Genomic DNA, 21,042 nt, shown 5'->3' on the forward strand with positions numbered 1-21,042 from the left:
TTTTTTAAGGAGTGTTGGCTCCAAGTAAAGTTTGGAGATGGTGACCTGAAAGCAAAAAGGGAGTGTTTCCCCCCACCCTCCCATAGTCTTTCTGGGCTTCTGGCACTCAACTGTCAGGGAAAGCTCAACTCTTGGGTAATTCTGAAATTCCCACCCCAAAGGAAACAGCGCCGGGATGCTAATATTTGGAGGACGAGGGTGCAGGGCCCTTTGTTGGGTGTCTCAGCAGATAAGCTGAGGGCTGCAATCCTTTTGCCTCTAGAAAGTTTTCTCCAGCTCCATTGGAGAAAGCAATAGGGGAGCTTCTCTGAAGATAAATGGAGAGTGCTGAGCTGGTACTTCTCATCAGCATGGAGTTTGCTCGGGCTAATTCTTTCACCCCAGCAACTCCAGGATACTCTTGCCTTCCTGTCTGTACAGATGGGCTTTTCAAACCGGGAAGTGGTATAACTGCCACAGATCAGAGGAGCTGGATGCTGGAGCATGTCTCGCGCAGAAAAGCGTCCTTCCCCCTCCTTTCCATAAACCTGGTCACAGGATCTAATGATGTCTTGTGGCTTGACTAACCACTTCTGCACTCCTTTGGCTTTTGCAATTGAGAGCATAGCCAGATGTACCAATTGTATCACTAGTGAAGTATACAAGCTGTTATGATGCAACTGCTACATCTGCACACCTAGGTAGTGATAGGAGTAGGATACAATGCAACTTTAACCCTTTTGAACCCTCAGGATAAAAAAAAATGGTGATTTTTAGTGAACATGTATCTCTATAGGGGCACCCAAGTGCAACAGTTGCATTGTAACAGTGGTTGTGCTGTACCATTTAAAAATGATTAAAAGGTAAATTTGTCCATAGCCTGAGCCTGTAATGAGATATGTGGGTGGACCAGACTGTAGAGGTTGGTCCTGACTTAAAATGGGGAGCTCTAATACTTTCCCAGAAGTGAATGGGTGCAAATGGCTCAGCAGCCATGTTTCCAAAATAAAGTAGACCTCTCTTTCCTCTGAGTCCCATTCCAGTGTGCTAGCCCCTGGGCAGGATGGCTTTCCTGTCTTCATTGGATAAAGACTTCAGTGTTTAGCAGTGGCCTTTCAAACATAGGTGGGGCCTGTCTTGGGAACAAAAACACCACTGAAATTAGCCCGATTTGATCCCTTTCCTGATGAGTCTCAGCAGAGGTTGATTGAATATTGAGTCTTGAATGCCTTTTTTCATGCCCAGGGTAGCAGGGCAGTGCAGGGGATGCTTTCACTGTTGCTACTTGGGCCATGCCTGTTCTTTGGCTAATAGCAGGACCTTGGCCACCAGTGTTGTCAAGCCAACGATATTCAAAATCTGCCTGTGCATCCTTGCTTGCCGCAAACTAACTCTATACTTAAAAAGCAGTAGGAACCAAAGCAGCATGTGCTGTCCCCGAGTGTGGCTGCATTCTGCCCTTTTCCCCCTTTGCACCCTCAAGAAAACTTTTGGGTAAAGACATTGGTATGTCTGCCCTCCAGAAAGCCAGTTACAGGACTTCTGCCCCTATAAGAGACAGAGAGAGAGAGTAGCATGTGTTGCAAATAAATGCTTATACTAGCTAACAGGGTGCCTTAGTGTTTCTGAGGACCTGGGGAACCAAATGAGACGTCATTCCATGTCTCTGCCTAGGGGTCTGCACACCTCCAGCTTCAGGATCCTAGTGCCACGCATACAGCTAGTAATATGTACACAATTCCCTCCCGTAAACTTTCCCTTCCCTTTGAAAACCTCAGTCCTTGACTAATGGTAATGAATTTGCATCTGCAATGCTGCAGTGAGGTAACTAATAAAGCTGCCATCTCTGCTTCAGACGCTGCCCTGGATTCTGGAGTCAAAACTTGGCCAAGTGCTGTGATGCGTGAGGCTGAACGGGACTATATAGCCTCATCTCCCACAGGAAAGTTTGCTGCACAGCCTAGCGCCCTCCACTTTGTCTGTGCTGACGGTCTGAGTGAAGCGGGTCTCAACACTTGGCAGAAGCACCATGACTATTCATAATGGGGGCATCTTTTGTCCATCAATTCAAACTTAAAAATGCTCCTAATACTCACGAGGAATCAGGGACTGATCTTGGAGGCTGCTTATCTGCCTGACATCTGCAGTGTTGTGGCTGGTGGAGCAAACTTCCCCTGTGCTGCCCTGTGACTGGGATTTAGTCTTTTCCTGGAGATTAGTGTACATGACATGCAGGGTACAGATCAGGCGTTGGAATAATTGCAGTACTCCACGTGGAGATGAGCGGCTGCGTGTCCGTTCCTTCCTTTGGCCTCAATGCTGCGATCTGGGCAATGGAGTCTGGTGGCTCTTTGCCCTACTTCTGGCAATAGGGGGGAGATGCTGGCTAAAAAACACTAGTGGGTCTGAACCTGTGATGTAGCTGCAAGCACCTAGCTTTATCTTCTTCCTACATATGAGCTCAAAATAACAGCATGAAACTGTTTTGTAGGTAATACTCCAGCTGCTTTGGTTACTGGGTGCAAGGCTGGAATTCACAATGAGATATCATGTCAAAAGGAGTGGTAACCCAAAAACCTGCAGTAATCGGTCTCTGACCTGAATGCAAGGCCTTGTACTGACGGAGATCAATGCGCTCTACAAAGACTGAGCTGAGACTTGTCCCAGTCTGGTCTGCATTATTCTGCTTATACTGGCATGGGAGGGTGAATGGGGTAAGACTGTGGAAGTAGATGCTAGGTTTCCAGTCAGACCAGTTATGTGACCTTGGACAACCTGCCTCCTATCTCTTTCCCTCCTGTCCTTTGTCTTGCCTTAGGTTGTAACTTCTTTGGGGGGGCGGGAGGGTGTGCATGCATGCATGCATAGTGCCTTGCACTGCAACAAAAATGATGAATCAAGGCAAAGCATTTTGCTGGGGACCACACAGCAGTTTACTGCCGACTCCCAGCATACAGCCAGAAAAGCATTCCAGCATCCCCCAGCCCTCTCCCCTAAACGCTTGGTGGGCAGCGGGGCTGGTGCTTGCTCCAAGGTGGGGACACCCACGGAGTCGGCAAGCTGCAGCTGTATTTCAGGGTCAGGGTGGTTATGAATTTCAAAACTCCTCTGACCCTTGGGACGTGGGGGCGCTCGGTCCCTCCCTGCTCGCACTGGAACAACGAAAGATTTCCCCACTCCCTGGTTAGAGAAGGGGAGGCCAAGAAAGGGTTAAGTGCGGGAAGCGTGCTGCCCCCACGATGCAAAGTGCAGGATTTTTGTCCCCACTGCTCTGCGGGAGCTGGGGAGGACGTGTCCCTCCAGCGCCCCTTGGCAGGGTGTCAGTTAAAGACTACACTACCCAGCAGGGAGCAAGAGTCCCCGGGCCCCTGCAGCTGGGCGAGCAGGGAATCCTGGGAGCAGTAGTCCATCCCCTGAACTGGGGTCCCTGCTGTCACTGCGCTGGGGCGGGGGGACCCTGAGGGAATGTACAGACACGGGGAGGAGCCAGGGTGTGCAACCACTTTGTTGTTAAATACCTTAAAGGAACAGCAGCTGTGCCCAAGCCAGCTCCCTATCGCAGCCACGTAACCCGGGATGCGGGCTTTTTAAAGATAAAAATCACTAGTCCTGCCCTTTTGTTGGTAACCAGCTCTGTGATACTTGCAGTAACTGTTTCGGTGCCTCTGCCCACCCCGCCTGGCTGCTGGGATCCCGCTGGGCACATGCTGCTGGGCTGCTGCAGAGCTCCCTGGGGTGCAGCTCAGGGGAGCCCCTATCCCAGCGTCCCCCTCCAGGGACCCCGTCTGCTGCATCCTTTTGGCACCAGGAGCGTGTGCGTGCGTGGCGGGGGAGGACTGTGGCTGGAGAGCGTGTGCAAGCTTTCAGGCTTCCTTCGGGGGAAAAAGTGCAGCCGCTGTTTCCTTGTGGGAAGCGCGGGCTCGGTAGCGCTGCGGAATAAACGTCTCTGCTGATGGATGGAGCGGCCCCCGCAGCACTGCAGCTCTCCCGAGCCGCTTGGCTAGTGTTGGGAGCTGCAGGTTCTGCCTCTGGTATAATTTGGTCTGCGAAATGCCTAGGATGTCTGGGCCCTAGTGTGTGTCCAGCCAGACACCCACATCCAAGCACTGGGGATTGCCTGGCCTGTGTCCAGCCAGTGCCCGTGTCAAGGATGCTCACATGAACCTGTGGAAATGTTGGCATCCGAGCACCCAGCTCTTGGCTGGTAATGCCCAAGCTGACGCACTTGGGTCTGGGCCACTGGTGTGTGACAGGGCAAATGGGCAAAGCAGTGGCGCTTGGTTCCTGGCACATGTGACCAGCCAGCACCCCAGTGCAGGAGCCAAGTGAGCTCTTGGCATGTGACTGGCTTGACTCCCGTGTTAGAGGAACCCAAGCATATATACTTGGATGTATAATGTGGCTGAACAATCCCTGCCTCTGCAGGGACCAAGCCAGTTACTTTGCTTTTACCAGTGAGGGATGCGTCCCATTTCGGGGCACCGAGCAGCTTGCAATCTGGTCCTTGTTCTGGCCGTTCGTCCACTAAACTTAGTGCATAGATTTTGCTTGTTGATGAGGGAGCAGGAGTGACTTGCTGCACAAAACTGGGTGGAGTCCTAACTTGTCTTCTAGGAGTGGACAACAGGCCCCCAAAACCAATCCTGCTAATGGTTTTAAAATAAAATACATCCCTGGCCATTCAAATAAATGTTGGATTGGATTCTGCTAGTCTGACTCAAACTGCAGCATCTCCAACCTATTTTCTTGGGAGACCGTGTGCGGTAAAATGTTTCTGATGATAGCTGGGGGCAGCACAATAGGACCCTTAAAGAGCAGAGAGGAGATCTCCCCCACCCCTGCCCCTTGCTCAGGTGGGCAGCAACCTACTCCCCAAGCAGCACCATTAAAGTCCATGGGCTTGCACATGGAAGAAAGTGCTGTGAAGTGCAAGAAGAGCATCAGTCTCTGGCCCCTATGTTACAAGTTGGAAAATAGTGCACAGATTGCAGGGTGGCATAAGGGATTTTGGGAGGCACAGATGTTTGTATTCGGGTGTGCTGATTAGGTAGGATCCAGGGTGACTAGGCATGGGACTGTGCGTTGTTACAGCGAGTGTACAGTCCTGGGGACGTCTAGCACAGCTTCACACGCGGGTCTTCTGTTCTGGATGGTAGCCACACTGCAGGGAGGAATTGAAGTGACAGACAAATGCATGCAGTCGGTGTGGGTCACGCTTGCAATGAACCTATTGGGATGCCTCGGTGTTAGTATCAGCTGTTGCAGAGTTCATCTGTCCTTGCTGCACACAACTCTTCTCTCGGTCAAAGAAGATATTTGGGCTTCGTGATGGATGACACAGACCTAACTGAAAGGCTAATGGGCAGCAGGATGGCTGGGGCCTATCAAGAGTTGATCATAAAGTAGGAAAATAAATAGTTATCGAAGCCTGAAGTACTGTTTTGTGTACCATGGGTTGGGAGCTCTTCGTGTAGACATGTGGGGCTCCTTGGCAGGCCTCTTCCCTTTCAGAGAGGTGCACAAGCTGGAGTCATGCCCTTAAAGTGCTGGAGCTTAGTGTTTGCTCTGAAGCTCGTTGAACTCAATGGAAAGATTCTCTGTGACTTCAGTAGCACTTTGATCCAGTTTGGGGAATGAGAGCAACAGAGAATATTCTCTGCTTTGGTTCCCCATCTGTAAAATATGGCAAAGATCTGCTTTCTCTTCTAGTTAAATTGTAAAGCCTTAACCACAGGGACTTTTTCACTAGATGTATGTACAACACTGAGCACAGCTTGGATTTGATCCAAGTTCTCTAAAGACCACAGCAATATGAAAAAGATGCATTTTATCTGTGGACAAGGAATTGAACAGCTTGGTTCGCTAGTGGACTTGGTCCACAAGTGAGTGGGCAGAGATGTCTTCCCTGTGACCTCCCCTCTCCCTGAAGATCAAAAGTCTGTCTCTAGAGTCCTTTGCCCTTCTTTTAGACGGTCGGGGACTAACAGTGTCGTCATCCCAGCTTTGCGCCTGACACGTAGGGGAAAAACCAGCAGGGTGAACTCCCTTGTTGGTCAGTAGAAACCAACTCAGCATCCTGCTGCTATCCTATTGTTCATCTTTCATGCCATGTGAAGGACACTTGCTTTAGGCAAGCACTTGGCAAAGTTGAGCTGGGACTGCCTTGACCTCGGAGCCCAATCTTTAGATATGCAGTCACGAGTCTGAGCAAAGAACCAAGGAAGGCATTTGCTGAGACTTTGCCTCCTTGAGATTTGCTTTCCGCAGAAGAGGCGGGGTGTCTAGGCACGGACGAGGCTTGCGATGCTGTAAACTGCATTCAGTAGACGGGCCAGCGTACTGGTTCAGGCGCGTATCAGTAAAAGGAGAGCTCCAGAGACTGGCAGGAGCGTGTAATGCAGTATCTAAGGGCCAGCTTGTCTCTGAGACTTTGGGGGAAGGGAAGGAGAAGTCCCCCTCTCTTGGCAGAGAACTCGGTGAGCTGATAAGCATTGAGTTGAAATACTAGACCCCCTGGACCCCCCAAAAATCCCAATCTGGGAGGACTTAGCCTTTTGTTCTCTAAATGGAGATAAATGAGTCCCAGGCAGTTTATTGCTTGTAGTTGTTTTTGCGAGATCCTCTTAGCTCTTTGTAACCCTCCCAGATCTCATCAGGGTGCATCCAGCAGAGAGGTTTGAAATGGGCACTTGCCTACAGTGTCTTTGGTCAGGAGCTCCCCAGCCTCCGCTACCATCCAGCACTCTGCGCAATTCAACTTGTCCTCTGGAGCTTCCCCGTGGATGACAATTTGGAGATTTCCCACCCTGCTTCTGGGAGGGGTCCCCAGACTCCTGGGGGAGGACAGTGCAGGGGCTAGCAGGGCCCCCTGCAAGGTCTCTGCCTCTGGGCTTGTTGCTCCTTGCCACTTGCTTTCATGCTATCCTCTCTGTCCCTCCCTGCCTTCCCTTCCCGCACGCTCGATTCTGCCGTAGCGCATTCAGAAGCAGACCGCACCAGCAGGCACTACTGTGGCTGCCTAATGCAATGTGATAGTTGTGCTGCAGCAGGAGCCTCGGAGGAGCGCGGCATGGAGGGCTTGCTGAGGTGCGCTCTACTCAAACTCCCCCGGTCTGATTGCTTCTGACAAACTCCCTGCTCCCTCGCACACGTATTCTGCTTCCGATTAGAACCCAGACTGTTTCCGTTTGCTCTGGCTTTTAAAATGCCAAAGTAGTCAACGTCGACATCAAGCTATGGGAGAAGAGGAGAGGGAGAATGCGTTCAGAAACCTTGAAGGTTAAGATGTATTCACAAATCAGTTCAGCTGTGTGTTGTATTCCCTTTTCTGCTATGAGGCTGTGAGTCTTCCTTGAGCGCATGCAAATGCTTAACGCCCAAGTAGAACGCTTTTCTCTTTTGGAAAGTTGCAGAAACATCTGAACATCCCTTCCCAACCAAAGAAATGAGAATAAACTTCGAGGGAGGGAGGATTACTCCAGTGGAAGCACTGTTGATAACCTCTCTACCCAGCAAAAACAACAAGTTTCGACTCTCTTGCTTTCCCCTGGAACAACACGACGTGCAGGCGGACTCCCTGATTGCCTGTCAAACGCTTTCTGTTCTAATCTAGCCACTTGCAGTGAACGCGTCCAACTTCTGGCAGTCGCACTCAAACAAACCCTTAGCTCAATCTCTTTTTAGGGCTGGGTTTTCAATGGTATTTTGGTGCCTAATTCCAACTGGAAGCCAATTTCAGAGCTCGGCATCACTTCTTCCAGTTGAAATCCATTGGAGTCAAGTGCTGAAATACTTCACAAAAATAGGCTTTTCCCCCCGGGTTTCTTATTTGTAAAATGGTTGCATTCCTTCCCTTGTTTCTCTTATGTATTTGGTCTGTAAGTTCTTTGGGATAGGCTTGGTTTTCCTCCCGTACGTGGGTCAGCGGGACCTTGAGGCTCTGCTGTAATGGGCCTGCATGCTGCATTTGGCCTTATGCGATCAGTAGTAACCCACCTTGGTCTGAAGGGCAGAGTTGGGGATTTTCTTAGCACTTAAAGACCTTAAATTTGGGTATAGCAAATAGAGCCTGTTTTTTAGAATTTTTATCTAGAAAGCATCACAGAAACGTAAGGGAAGAATCGTGCTCTCAAACCAATTGCACTTTTTTTTGGAACCAGTTTAGCTTTTAGCCCTCCCCACAATTGAGGGGTAGATGCACAGATGACTTGGGGAAAGAGGTAAGTGGGGCTGGTGATGGGATGTAGCAATGTTTTTCAAACCATGGTCCATGCAACCTGGCGGTCTGTGATAGGTTACCAGGGTTTCCACAAAAGATCAGGGATTGTAATGGCAGAGTGGGCCGGGAGGCGGTGCGCCACGATTGCTGGTCCAGGTCGCTTGTCTCCACGCCAGCTCACAGTATACTTAGCCAGGGGCAGGGGTTTTGTGGCAGAAGTGATAGGCAGAGTTTGAATTACAGGGGAGCTTGGGGGGGCTGAGCCCCCCATAACAGACAAGAGCCCCCCTGGCCTGCCCTACCTCTCAGGTGGTGGCAGCTCTTTCCGGTTTCTGGCTGCCACCGCCACAGACTCCCGCAAGAGTCAGAAACCTAAGACTATCTGGCTACAGAAACTGATCCTTTAGGCCTAATCTCCAGGCATGTTGGCAGGCAGCAAAGGGGAGCGAAGCTTGTGGTGCTCTGTGAATAACTGGCCAGACTTTGGGGTGCTCAGTACAGTCCTATGCTTCAGTGTCATGACCTGTACGCAGCGTAAAAGGAAAAGGCCTCCTCTTAATGAAGGGCAGAGGATGCCAGTGGAAGCTAAACCCACTCTCAGCCAGCATAGCGAAGCTGTGTGCAGTGCTGTTAGATGTCGGCTTTGCAGGTGCCTCAAATGCATAAGGGGAATGGGTGCTTGGTGAATTCATGGGTCAGCAGCTGGCTCTCGGGCCCACATTGCCCCACATCACTTGTTCTGGTGGGTCACCTGAGGTGTGTTAGCACTTCAAAGCTTCCCCTGATTCCTGCATGGGCAGCCTTAGAATAAGTGTAAACTCTTTGCACTCCAAGGCCCCTGTATGTTGCAAGTGCTATAAAGGAGACTTGCAGCCTTATTTTCATCTACACCAAATCTTTATTGCTTATCTGTAATGATATGCAATGTCTAGCACCATCCTTCTGAGACCCTTCAAGCACTTGGTATCCGTTAAGGAATGAATCATCCCAGCTCCCTTATGGCAGAAGCAGTCTTCATTTCTATTTTGCAGATGGGGAGAACTGAGGCACAGAGGCAAAGTGACTTGCCCAAGGAACTGCAGGGCATCTCTGGCAGAGCAGGGAAAGAACCTGGGTCTCTGGTCTCCCAGGTGGGTGTGTGAGCAGAGGACTGTCTTTTTCCACTGAACTCTTGCCGGGAACCAGGGTGGACATAAGACATTGGTGGTTGCTGGGGATCACTCTGCAGCTTGTCCTGCCTCCAGGTGTGGCTGTCCCGAAGCCTGGGAAGTTGAGGATTTTGTTCTCTTCAGGTTCTGCCGTCCCAGGGGATTGGGAGGCAGGGAGGAGCCCTGTCTCTCCAGCTGTTGCAGTGGCCTGAGGCTGGGAAGCAGGGAGGACCCTGCTCCATCAAACACACTGCCGTAGTGCTTGGGGGCTGGGAAGCGGAGCCGCTTCTAGTCCGTCTGTCTCCCTCTCAACATGTCGCAGCACTGAAGGAGCTGGAAGCAGAGGGTTCTGCCTTCCTGGCACGCACTGCAGTGCCAAGGCGAGTGGGAAGCAGAAAGCTTTAGCCGTTTGCTTGGTGTTGCAGTGCAGTATCGGCTCCCTTCGTACTGTGCTTCCGAGCCCTGGGGAGCGGAGACGCGCGGTGCTAGGAAGGAACTCCAAGCTTGCTTGTTTCCTTCTGCTGAGGGAAGGGGTCTAGCCTGCGGCTTGGCCAGTCCTAACTGGCCATGTAAGTATGTACAGCAGGATCCCGCAAAGAGATGAGCATCAAAGCTAAATGCAATTGCTAACATCCAGCACCCTGTAGCACGGTACCCTCAGATCCCTGGCTATTCACTTCCTTTTCTGTTTCTAAGCTGGAGTTTAAAACTATTTTGAGCCAGATCCAAAATTGATGCAAACGGACATGGCTCCACTGAGGTCTGTTTACAGCAGCTGAGGGTTGGGTTTTTCCCCTCCCTCCTTGTCGTCGGGATGCTCTGTTCTTGTTTCTTGAAGGCTCCATCACCTTGCACATGATGCTTCTTAAGAGACTTGGCTCACACTTGGCATTGCTCACTTTCAAATTCGGACTTGTACGCCCTGTGCCCTTGGGGGAGCGAGGAGGTTTTCTTGTCTTGATGGGGTAGGAGAATTGAGGCGGGGGTGACCACTTGGGTGACTCGTCCTAGGCCCTGCAGTAAACGGGTGTTGCTAATTCCAGGCTCTAAGGCTGCAGCTCCGTTCACTAGATGCTGTCTCAGTGTTTTCTCACTACAGTCAGGTGCATTTCAGCAATCTCTGGTCTGCCATTGCCATCTGCCTGGTGTTTAAATCACTTGGGACTTGTTGACATTGGTTCTGCACAGGTGTAACATCACTGATTTTTCTGCACAGACCTTCCTGACTCCCCCGGTGGAAGTGAGAAGAGAGTTGGGATGTTAGATGTAGGATGTCAGGACTAGGCATGCTCTGAACACACCTAAAAATCAGGGTCTCTGTTTCAAATCTGCTGTAGGCCTCTAACTAGTCTGCCTTGTGGTGATCATCATCCTGTTAACCTGACAGAGAGCCAGGCCTCTGCAGCCTTTGGGCTTGTGAGGTTTGCTCTGTTTGTGAGCCAGGTTTCTTTACAGTAGTCTCTTGAGACCTTTGCATTGCAGGAGGAGTTGGTTGAAGGAGCCTCTTTGTGTTGGTGCAGAGATTCATACGTGTGCTGAACTCTTGTGGGCCAGTTGCCAAGAAATGTTGCTCTCAAGCGCGTGACCTTGACTCTTGTGGTGACTGGTCCTGTTGTCCTGGCTGACGGTAGTGATTTGGGAGACCCAGGCCCAGGAAAGGTAATGAGAAGGCACATAGTTTTCACATGTGCTCATAGTCTTTGGGAGCCCATGGGGGGTAGCATCCTGTGCTCATGGGCTCTGGATGGTTTGGATTCTCAGCCAAATTTGCTTTGTTTAACCAAGACATCCACCATACCTAGGTACCCTATACTTTGTCTGCTTAATTTTACCCTGTGTTAAATGAATGACTTTGGCTGTAGCAGTTATGCATTCTTCTATTCTGGAAATCTGCAGTTCAATGCTGAGGTGCATTTCCAGGGCCTTTAACCACATCATCAAGAAAGCAACTTCCTGCCTTCTTTATGAAATTATAGTTAAGTCACAAACAACGCAGGTGCCCTTGTTCCTTGTGGTGAAGCTAAATTTGAAGGGTGCTGCTGGTACTGGCATGGGAGGTATTGCCTACACAGAAACAGTACAGAGCTAGTAGGAAAGGGGCACAAGCAGAAACGAAAGGGAACTGAGCTAAGCAAGATGGGGAAGGGCAAATGGAAATGTTGATGTACTGGCGGGGGGGTGGGGGAGACTGTAAGCTCTGACCCTTGCTTTACTTACGAGGGCACTGGTGTATGGTGGTGAACAGTACGTGGTTTTGGAAAGCGGGGCCTCGATAAAGATTGCCCTGCTGCTCGATGCATGCGGTACTTCTGAAGCAATGCGCTGCAGTACACAAGAGTTGCTACACTGCATTGGACCAGTGGTCCATCAAGTCTAGTACTTAGTTTCTAAGACAGTCCAGTAGTCACATTTAGAAAGATTTTGGGGCTCTTTCTGTTAATTAAGTGGGTTTTGGATCAGCTTCTAAATGGCCCTGGAGCAACAGCCCCTGAAATATTGCCTCCAGGTTATGGGTGTTTCATTACCAGGAAGACGCAAGCAATTTGGAAAGAGCTCAGAGAAGAGCTGCAGAAATAACCAGCTCGAGGGACTGATTGTAAGGGGAGATTAAAAGAACTAAATATGTATAGACTGGATAATCAGAGACTTAAGCCTACAAATGGGATATAAATGCCACAGAGGGAGGAGAATTATTTGATTCTAGGGTTAGACTAAGCATGGTCAAATGTGGAAGGGTTGGGGTTGGCAAATATATATAGAAATGATAGGGAACCTTTCTGATTGTCCTTCCCTCATAGCATATCTAGCTCTGAGTCCTAAAAGATTTGTTAGATCCGGCTGCTATTGGCCTGCCTGCCTCTGCATTTGTGTGTTTATAGAACTGCTTCATCTTTAGCTTGCTTGGGAAATTCCCCACTCTCAGCATTTTTTTTAACTTGGTGAACATGCTCGTGTAGCACAGGATTGGGTGGGAGCCAGCGTGCAGCATAAACCTCTGTCCTGACTTCTGGGTCCCTCTCCTCTCCTCTCCTCTCCACTGAGGTGCTCTCTAAGGCTGTAGGGTTATCTCAGTCCTCCTCAATATGAGCTCCAGAAGACCAGCTGTTGCTGCTAAAATTGTCTGTGCTTTGGTGGAGGCTGTCAGGAGCAGCAGGAGGACATGAGAATGGATCCTGGCGGGTCTCTCTCACTCTCCTGTCCCCCTTCCAGATAACTTGTTTATTTCCTTCTTTTTATCTGTGCCTCTGCTGAGACTTTGCCTAGCTCCCTGCCTCACCACAGCCTGCTCCCACTTGGAGCTGGGGTCTGAGTGGGAGCGCTCTTCCCTTATTCTCATCCCCGCTCTTCCCGAGTGGCTTACCCTGAAGCAGCTGGGGCTGGCTTAGCCGGGCTAGCGGACAGGCTGGATGCAGGGTGCTCCAGTCCGGCAATTCCTCCTTGTTAATGAGCTGTTCTAAAGGATGGCCTTGGTGGAGGCAGGGACTGGCTTTATGTTTGTACAATGCCTATTGTAGTGTGGCCCTAACGGGTTCTTAAAGCTACCATCTGTCCCCCTTCGTTGTAGCATCTGAAGCCACCCACCCTGCGACTGGTTGGGGAACCACGGGCCATTTTTGGTACTCCGATTATGTTACTTCACTGAGAGGTATCTCCAGCCAGGCCTGGGCTATGGGTTGTGCCTGTTCATCTTTAACTCCTGGCTGTAACTGAGCTCTGACATGAATTTTGGAGCTCAACCCTCCAGGGATTGGGGACTGTTAGGATTGAGGCTTCCAACTTGGGCCAGTCCCTACTGGCTACTAACACCAAGATCGGGGGTGGGAATTGGGCCCCTCTTGGACTTGTGGGGTGGAACCCGGCATGCTGAAGTAAAACGGTTAAACCATTCAGTGGGACCACTACCATCCCAGCTGGAGATACACTTTTTTTTAGGCATAGAGGAGAAGAGGAAATGTTGGGAGTGAAGTAAAAAGGACGGGAGGACTGAGAATCCCTCAGAGGAACCTGCCCAGGGCCTTCCGCAATCTAAGCTGGCTCAGGCACACCAAGGCATAAGGAGCCTCCCGTGATGTGAGAGCAGGGACCTTGGTGGGTATAAGCAGCGAGAAGGATCGTTCTTCAGTAATTTGGGCTAACTTGCTGTTATTTGTCCAAATGCTTCCAAAACGCACTCTCCAGTGAGAGCAGAGATGGGTGTGGGTGGTTTCCCCTTTGATGTCTCCGTGATTTGTGCCCATTTGACTAGTCTCTTCCTGGGCAGCTGTGGGCTATTTTTGGTTCCTGGAGCTGCCCAGGGTCTGTTTCCAGAGGGGTAATTTCCCTTGTGCACCCAGTTGTGTGTCCATAAGGATGCAATCAACCATGATTAGCAGCTCTTTAGCAGGGGTGGGGTGGTATAATGCTGCAGCCTGGTGGATGTACAGCAGAGGAGTTGGCCATACGCCTCCTAAACTGGTAATGTCTGCCCGGCTGCAGAGAGGAGTCATTGGCCTGTGGCAAGGGGATTCACCTGGAAGTGACAGCCATGGAAACCCAATGCTCTGAGAAGCAAGGAGTGTTTTTACAGCCGTTACTGCATGGGCTTGTTTTATGACTGGGCATTAGACCCAACATGGTTGCCATTGGCTTGTTAAGCAGGCAAGCTTAAATATTGACTCCCAGTCTTTCTCCTCCAAGGCCACAGTGCATCCTGCCTGCCCACAATGGGCTCAGTGCTGTTCTGTGCATGGGAGGACGGGATGCTGGGCCTCACTTTTACTGGTAAAGCCACAGACTGAAGCACATGATCCTAGGAGGTGATCACCTTCCAGTCCCCTTCACTTTAATGCAAACTGAACTTGCCCAGCATTGAAGTGGGTCCTAGGCCACAGGTAGAAAACTCTGTGTGTGACAGTGCTGTGCAAAGGAGCACAGTGAAGTGCACGGATCCAGAACCTGGTTTGAAAGACAGAAACATCAGCTTCTTTACTCTCTGAATTCTTAGAAAGAGTCCTCTTTGGTTTCACGCTTTGGATTTAAACCACATCACAACCCTTGAGTACCTGTTAACCACATCTTGTCTCTGCTAGTTTCTTTGCTTCTGTTACCATTTTGGGACCACACGTTGGTGTCTTGGGTCTGAATGTCAGCTCATCAACTTCAGAAAATGCTGTGACCAGAAATGCAGGACCTGGTTGGGGGTGATGTGCTAGCTTAGGGGATGGGCAGCTTCCCATGCTTTTCGGAGATGGCACTTCCTCACTTGGGCGGCACTGGTCCCTTGCCTCTGGTATGTGATGTCGTTTAAAACCTTCCAACTTCTCTAGTCCCCTTGGTTTGTTTTACAGGAGTGAATTGACTCTGCATTCCTGCGGATGTGTATGTGCAGGAAGGGCGCAGGCGTGCCAACTACAGTCTCAGCTGGTGTAAATTGACTTCAGTGGAGCTACCTCAATAGAATCGGGCAGAGTCCAGCCAGCTGAGGTCTGGCCCGTAACAGAGCATCAAGGAACGAATGCTGCCACCTCCCGCACCTGCCAAGAATGGAAGTGACAAACAACCAAAGTAAGAGTCACAAACTTAAATGGCGGATCTATCACAAATCACTGCGTAGTGATGGAAAGGGCAAGCACACCCATGGCTCTGTGGGCAGCAGTGGCCATGTGCTTTTTTTTTTAGCCCCTACAGCTAAGCTATGGACATCTGTGGTTACTCTAAAGACAGGCAAAGGCAGGACTTTTTCTGAAAGCCTCAGCCTGCATCCCTTCCCCTGCTGCATAGTGGGATATTTGCATCATTTTTATAATCCCAGATCTTATCCAGTTGCTCATCCCATTCCAACAAACTACAGCAGGTCTAATGCTGAGAACAGCTCCCCTCCATGGCAGACAGAGCAACCCCTGGCCTGTCATAGTTTCATAGATTTAGGGTCGGAAGGGACCTAGTAGATCTTCTAGCCCAACCCCCCGCCAGGGCGGGAGAACAAAAAAAACCCCCAAAACAAAAACGGGACTCAAATGAGTCCAGCCAGGTAGGCATCCAGCCTCTTCTTAAAGACCCCCAGGGTAGGGGCCAGCACCACTTCCCTTGGAAGTTGGTTCCAGCTCCTAGCCGCCCTAACTGTGAAGTAGTTTTTGCGGATGTCCAATCTATACCTCCTCTCCATCAACTTGTGCCCATTACTCCTTGTTATGCCAGCGGGCGCTAGGGGAAACAGCGTCTCCCCCAAACCCTTCTGGTCCCCCCTAGTGAGTCTATAGATGGTCACCAGGTCCCCCCTCAGCCTTCTCTTGTGGAGGCTGAATAGGTTCAGGTCCCGCAGTCTCTCACTGTAGGGTCTGCCCTGTTGTCCCCGGATCATGCGGGTGGCCCTCCTCTGGACCCTCTCCATGTTGTCCACATCCCTCTTGAAATGGGGCGCACAGAACTGGACACAATACTCCAGCTGTGGCCTGACCAGCGTCGCGTAGAGGGGGAGGATCACCTCCTTGGCTCTACTCGAGATGCACCTGTGGATGCACGACAAGGTCCAGTTAGCCCTGCCAACCATGACCTCGCATTGTCGGCCCATGTTCATCTTGGAGTCAATAATGACTCCAAGATCTCTTTCTGCCTCCGTGCTCTCGAGTAGGGAGTTCCCCATTGTGTAAGTGTGCTGCTGGTTCCTACTGCCCAAGTGCAGCACCCTGCACTTGTCCGTATTGAAACGCATCCTGTTCCTGTTAGCCCACCCCTGTAACCTATCCAGATCCCTCTGCAATCTCTCACTCCCTGCTAGCGTGCTCACCTCCCCCCAAATTTTGGTGTCATCAGCAAATTTAAACAGGTTACTTTCCACCCCATCATCTAGATCGCTGATGAAGAAATTGAACAGCGCAGGCCCCAGGACCGAGCCCTGGGGGACTCCGCTACCCACCTCCCCCCAGGTCGAGTATGACCCATCCACCACCACCCTCTGAGTGCGACCCCTCAGCCAATCTGCAATCCATCTGACTGTGTAGGCATCTATGCCACAGTCGCCTAGTTTTTTAACTAGGATGGGGTGAGAGACGGTGTCAAAGGCCTTGCTGAAGTCCAGAAAGACTACATCCACCGCGACACCTGCATCCATGGCCTTTGTGACCTGATCGTAGAAGGCAATCAGGTTGGTCTGACATGATCTCCCCCTAATAAATCCATGCTGATTGCCCCTGAGCATCATTTCTGATGCCGGCCCATCACAAATGTGCTCCTTGATGATCTTCTCAAAGAGTTTCCCCAGGATTGAGGTAAGACTGACGGGCCTATAGTTGCCCGGGTCCTCCCTCTTCCCCTTCTTGAAGATGGGGACCACATTTGCTACCTTCCAATCATCTGGCACCTGGCCCAAGCACCACGATCGCTCATAGAGCCATGCCAGGGGCCCTGCAATAACCCCAGCTAGCTCCCTCAACACCCTGGGGTGGAGAGCATCCGGACCCGCTGACTTGAACGCGTCCAGCCCCTCCAGAAGCTCTCTAACCCGGTCCTCCCCAACCTGAGGTCTGAAGGCGATCCCCTCGAGTCCGGCTTCTATCACAGCAGGGAAGTCCCGGTCCCTGCACAAGAAAACGGAGGTGAAGAATTGGTTAAAGAGTCCTCCCAGCAGTAACCACAGTGAAGAAAGAGACCTTGTATTTCCTGTCTTATGAAGCTGGGATCACTCTGTCTGGCATGTAGGATCTTGACATCCTGCTATGAGCCCCTTCTTGCTTTCTTGCATATGGACTCCCCACAGAAGGTGGCTATTTAAGTTCCTTTTTTGTGCAAGGACATCCATATTTCCACTGTGGATCTATAACTGCATGTTATCTTGTTGGGTAGACTTGACCCTCCTGTGTGGATATAGGGTTGGAGACTGTCTCTGCCATGTCCACAGGGTGCGACCTTTTATGTCTCATCGGTAGACGGGCCTCAGATCCCAGCAGGGCACTCCTAGCATGGTGGAGCTGGACACTTTTTCTCCTGTAGGGTCTCTAGAGATTACTCTCCTGACTCTGTAACCCATCTTGTTCTCACTGTGCATCAAAGAAACCACTAGCTATGGGTTGTTTGGTAGATCATATCCTGGGGTGCTTCCTGTTGGGGGGTGCTTGGTAGTATCCTGCTGAAGACTGAGTGTCCTGTCCTGGACTTGTTCTTAACTTGTCATGGTTGACACAAAGTCCCCGAACTGTTAAGATCCCTATGCTAGAAATCCAGGTAGATGTAGATAGAGAAGCAGAGAACTGGGGCATTGTGCCGTGACATCCTGGCCTGGGTAGATGGGCTGGTGGAAGACTCAGATTGCAGGTCTGGGAGCAACAACAAAGAAATAAACTCTTGGCGCATGGGCCCACCTTGCGGTCACAGGCCCAAAACAGACACTTGAAATGATAATACTGCTAATCGTTAGGGAAGCCATTAGTTGCTCTCAGAAGTTCTCCTCCTGGATGTGTCAGGCGGTAAGTATGAAACAGCAGCGCTGTAAGAACGGAAGCGTTGTCCCCTGACGCACTGAGTTCAGCAAGGCATCGGTGACAGGTGGCATGGCACGGGCTGGGGATCTGTTGCTAGATGGGGTCTGGTTGGCTTAAGTCAGGAGCAACGTTAGGTTTATACAGTGGCTATGCTCCACCTGGTCCCACTTGCACAAGCCAGGCTAGGAAATGCGGCAGTAAAGCCACTTCAGGAGTATCCCCCCGTGACTGCTCTCAAGCATGCCGGAGATGGCGGCCTTGAGCAGCTGTGGGGCGATGCCCCTGGAGTGGCTTCACAGCTGCATTGCTGGGTTTGGCATGTGGAAGTGATGTGCAGATTTGCCCTTCTCTGTCTCTGGTCAGACTGACTTCCAGTTAGAGAGACAGTCTCATGTTCTGAAGCTTTAGTACCAATGAAACCCCCCTGGATAAAACTGCCGGTCTTAAACAAGACTGTGTTGGAGATAAAGGCCCTACACTAGTTGGCAGGGTAAGAGGGAGTAGCAGCTTTGTCTTGCTGGTGAGCTTGATGCTGGAAGGTTGCTGCTTTTTAGCAGTGATTAGATTGGTCTGAGTGGATGTTGTGATGTGGATCACTTATCCCACTAACGGGATTAGCACCAGGCCAATGGGGGCAAGAGAGGTTGGTAAGTTATGGTTGTTTCTACCACAGACTTGTTGCCTTTCCTCGTGAAGAATGGGGGGGTTCACTCTATTTACTACAGGCACCCGATACCACCCCCCCCTTTCTGGTTTGGACTCAGAGATGCTTGGCTTGAGATCCAAACTCTGCAGATGCTCCCTATGTCTGCAATGGGCTCAGTCAAAAACCTGGACCCAACCTTCCAATAAACTCTGGGGAAGTTTGGGGCCTGGATCCAAGCTGAAATTCTGTCTCAATCCAGTTTACCTATCTTTTTTTATTCCCCCTCCCTCCCTGAGAGGAGGCATTTGCAAGTTTGTTAGTGTGTCTGTCTCTCTCGCTCTCATCCAGCAGCGTGGTCTGTGTGCTCCTTCCAGTGTGACTCAGCAGGGCCCTCAGCGCACTTCCCTTCCCCGGCGCGGAGCGCAGCGCTCTGCGTTTCTCTCTCTTTCTCGGTACACGCACTGCCTGGTGCTGCTCCGAGGCGCAGTGGAGGTTTGGGCGTGGGCACTCTCAGAAGTCTGTGGTTTGAGCTGAGCGTGCTAAGAGTTCAACATGAATGCAATGTGAACTCAGGATTTCCTTTTGAAGTTTGACACCAGGGATTTTCCCCACCCACTGGGAGGACTAAAAAAAAAAAAGAAAAAGAAAAAAGCCCCTTTAAACTGCTGGCAGAAACATGTAGGGAAGTAGTAGTTGGGGGTAGGGGGAAGGTTTCTGCCTTTATCTGAAGGACCAGTTCTGACTCACAAGCACATGTGCAGGTGAAAGCCCGCTGCTTTGCTGGCTGCAGCCAGGCTTCTGAATGATCTTCTCCTTCCCTTATCAAGGAGGGGAGGAGTTTGCATAGCCAGAGTGAAGATCTCGGACAAGTGTAGCTAGTAGGAGGCTTCTGAAAGAGCTGAAACTTGGTAGTGCTGGGGTTTGAGAGTGATACGCCTTCCACTGAACCCATGCTGCAGAACCTAGATCTGGATCTTTACAGCCACCCTTCATCTCTAATGGGCAATGCCAAAGCCCTGAATCCAAAGATTGAAGGATCTGGGCAGAACTACTTACCTGGCAGGGGAGCCACTGTGATGATGGTGTTGGCCCAGGTGGTTTTACTGTACCTGGCAGGGGAGATCCCCTTCTTCCCAGCCTTGAATGACTTGGTGTAGTTGAGGGTGGAGACCTGCCTGCTGTGCTGCAAGCAGGCACCCCCATGAGAGTCTACAACTGCCTCCAAATGCGAGGATCTTGGTTACGCAGTTTATGGTGATGGGGGATTGCTCTCAGGCTTTCCCTCCAGCTTGCTCCATGAGCCTTTTGACCAGGCGGCTTCTGAACCCCCAAGGCCTTCCAGCTTGGAGGTTGCACATAGGATTTGGGAGCCTCTGAAGTCCTAGGCCAAAGAGTCTGGGAGGTAGGATACTTGCTGGTGGTAGTGCCACACAGATTTGGGTGACTGAGCTCTGCTCGATCAACAGAATTCAGAACCAATTTGGCTAATTTGGCCTGAGACACTAAATTAAAAAACAAAACAAAAAACATTGAAGGATCTGGGCAGATGAGTTGGATTTTGCAGAAAGCCTTCTCTGTAATGGGCTGAAAGGTGGTGAAATCTTCAGTTGCTCCGAAGTTGGGGTAGAGGCTCCTAGATCCAGATCTGAATATCAGTCCAGGGACTTTTCTACAGTTTTGCAGTGCGCACTCAGGCAGCTCTGCTAGGGCTGGATTTTCTTATCCTCACACTTTGAGTGGAGCCTTGCTCCGTGGGCATCTCCACTGATGTTAAGGTCCCAAATTGTACAGTAAGGTGCTTTTGTAACACGAGTAAAAATACTAGAGCCTGGCCCCTGGTGATTTCATTGGGACTTCAGGTTATGGATAGCAGGATGGAGTCTGTGAACACACTGTTTTGTTCTACCTGTCAGTGGAAAATAATACTGCAAGAGATAGACCAGAGGTGTGGGGAACTGAAGCTTCTCTCTGTAGAAGTATCGTGGGGAATTTTTTTTTTGTTCCTGGTTGGCCTAGCATTTTAGTTGCACTTTGAGCCCCAGATGGAACTCGCCTGAAATCTCCTAACAGATTCTTTAAAGTGGGTAATCAGAGGCCATGTGGTGGGGACAGGTTTGTGATAGTCCAGGAGTCTTTCTAGGAAGCCGGGGTGGCTGATGGTCTTTCTCCTGTGGTGCTGTCCAGAGTGTGAAGAGATCCCCCTACTATTGAAAAGAGGACCTACAATCCTAAACCACGCACCATAGTTGTAAGCAGAAATGGGCCTGGGCCATGGGCTGCAGACTTTCCAAGAGTTACAATTAGAACCAGCCTTTTGGCTTGCGGCTTTTTTTTTTTTTTTTAATACCTCTCTAGGCCTTTTTTGTTGCAAGGTGAATTTTAGTGAGTCCTACAGTGCAGGATCTTGGAAGAAGGCAAGCCTGCATCTCTTGCACACAAGATCTGAGTCTCTTCAGAACAGCAATATCCGCTGGGGCTGTGCATGTGCCCTGCACCTAGGACAGCATGTAGTGCAGGTTGACCATGATCCTCCTTCAGTTCCCTCTCCTTACTTGCACCCAGTTCCCACTCCTTACTTGCACCCAGAGCAGCAGG

The 21,042-nt window shown here is 50.6% G+C and overlaps 1 long non-coding RNA gene across 1 annotated transcript in view; it reads left to right on the plus strand.

Moving 5' to 3' along the window:
* Positions 1-20,729, plus strand: part of LOC109293126 — a 32,786-nt gene extending 12,057 nt beyond the window's left edge. The window contains exon 3 of the long non-coding RNA XR_002096256.1: positions 20,632-20,729. This is a non-coding gene — a long non-coding RNA (uncharacterized LOC109293126). The remainder of the gene's footprint in view (positions 1-20,631) is intronic.
* The last annotated feature ends 313 nt before the right edge of the window (positions 20,730-21,042 follow it).

The sequence above is a fragment of the Gavialis gangeticus genome, unplaced genomic scaffold (genome assembly GCF_001723915.1).
Source record: "Gavialis gangeticus isolate Ggan-Ray unplaced genomic scaffold, GavGan_comp1, whole genome shotgun sequence".
NCBI lineage: Eukaryota > Metazoa > Chordata > Crocodylia > Gavialidae > Gavialis > Gavialis gangeticus.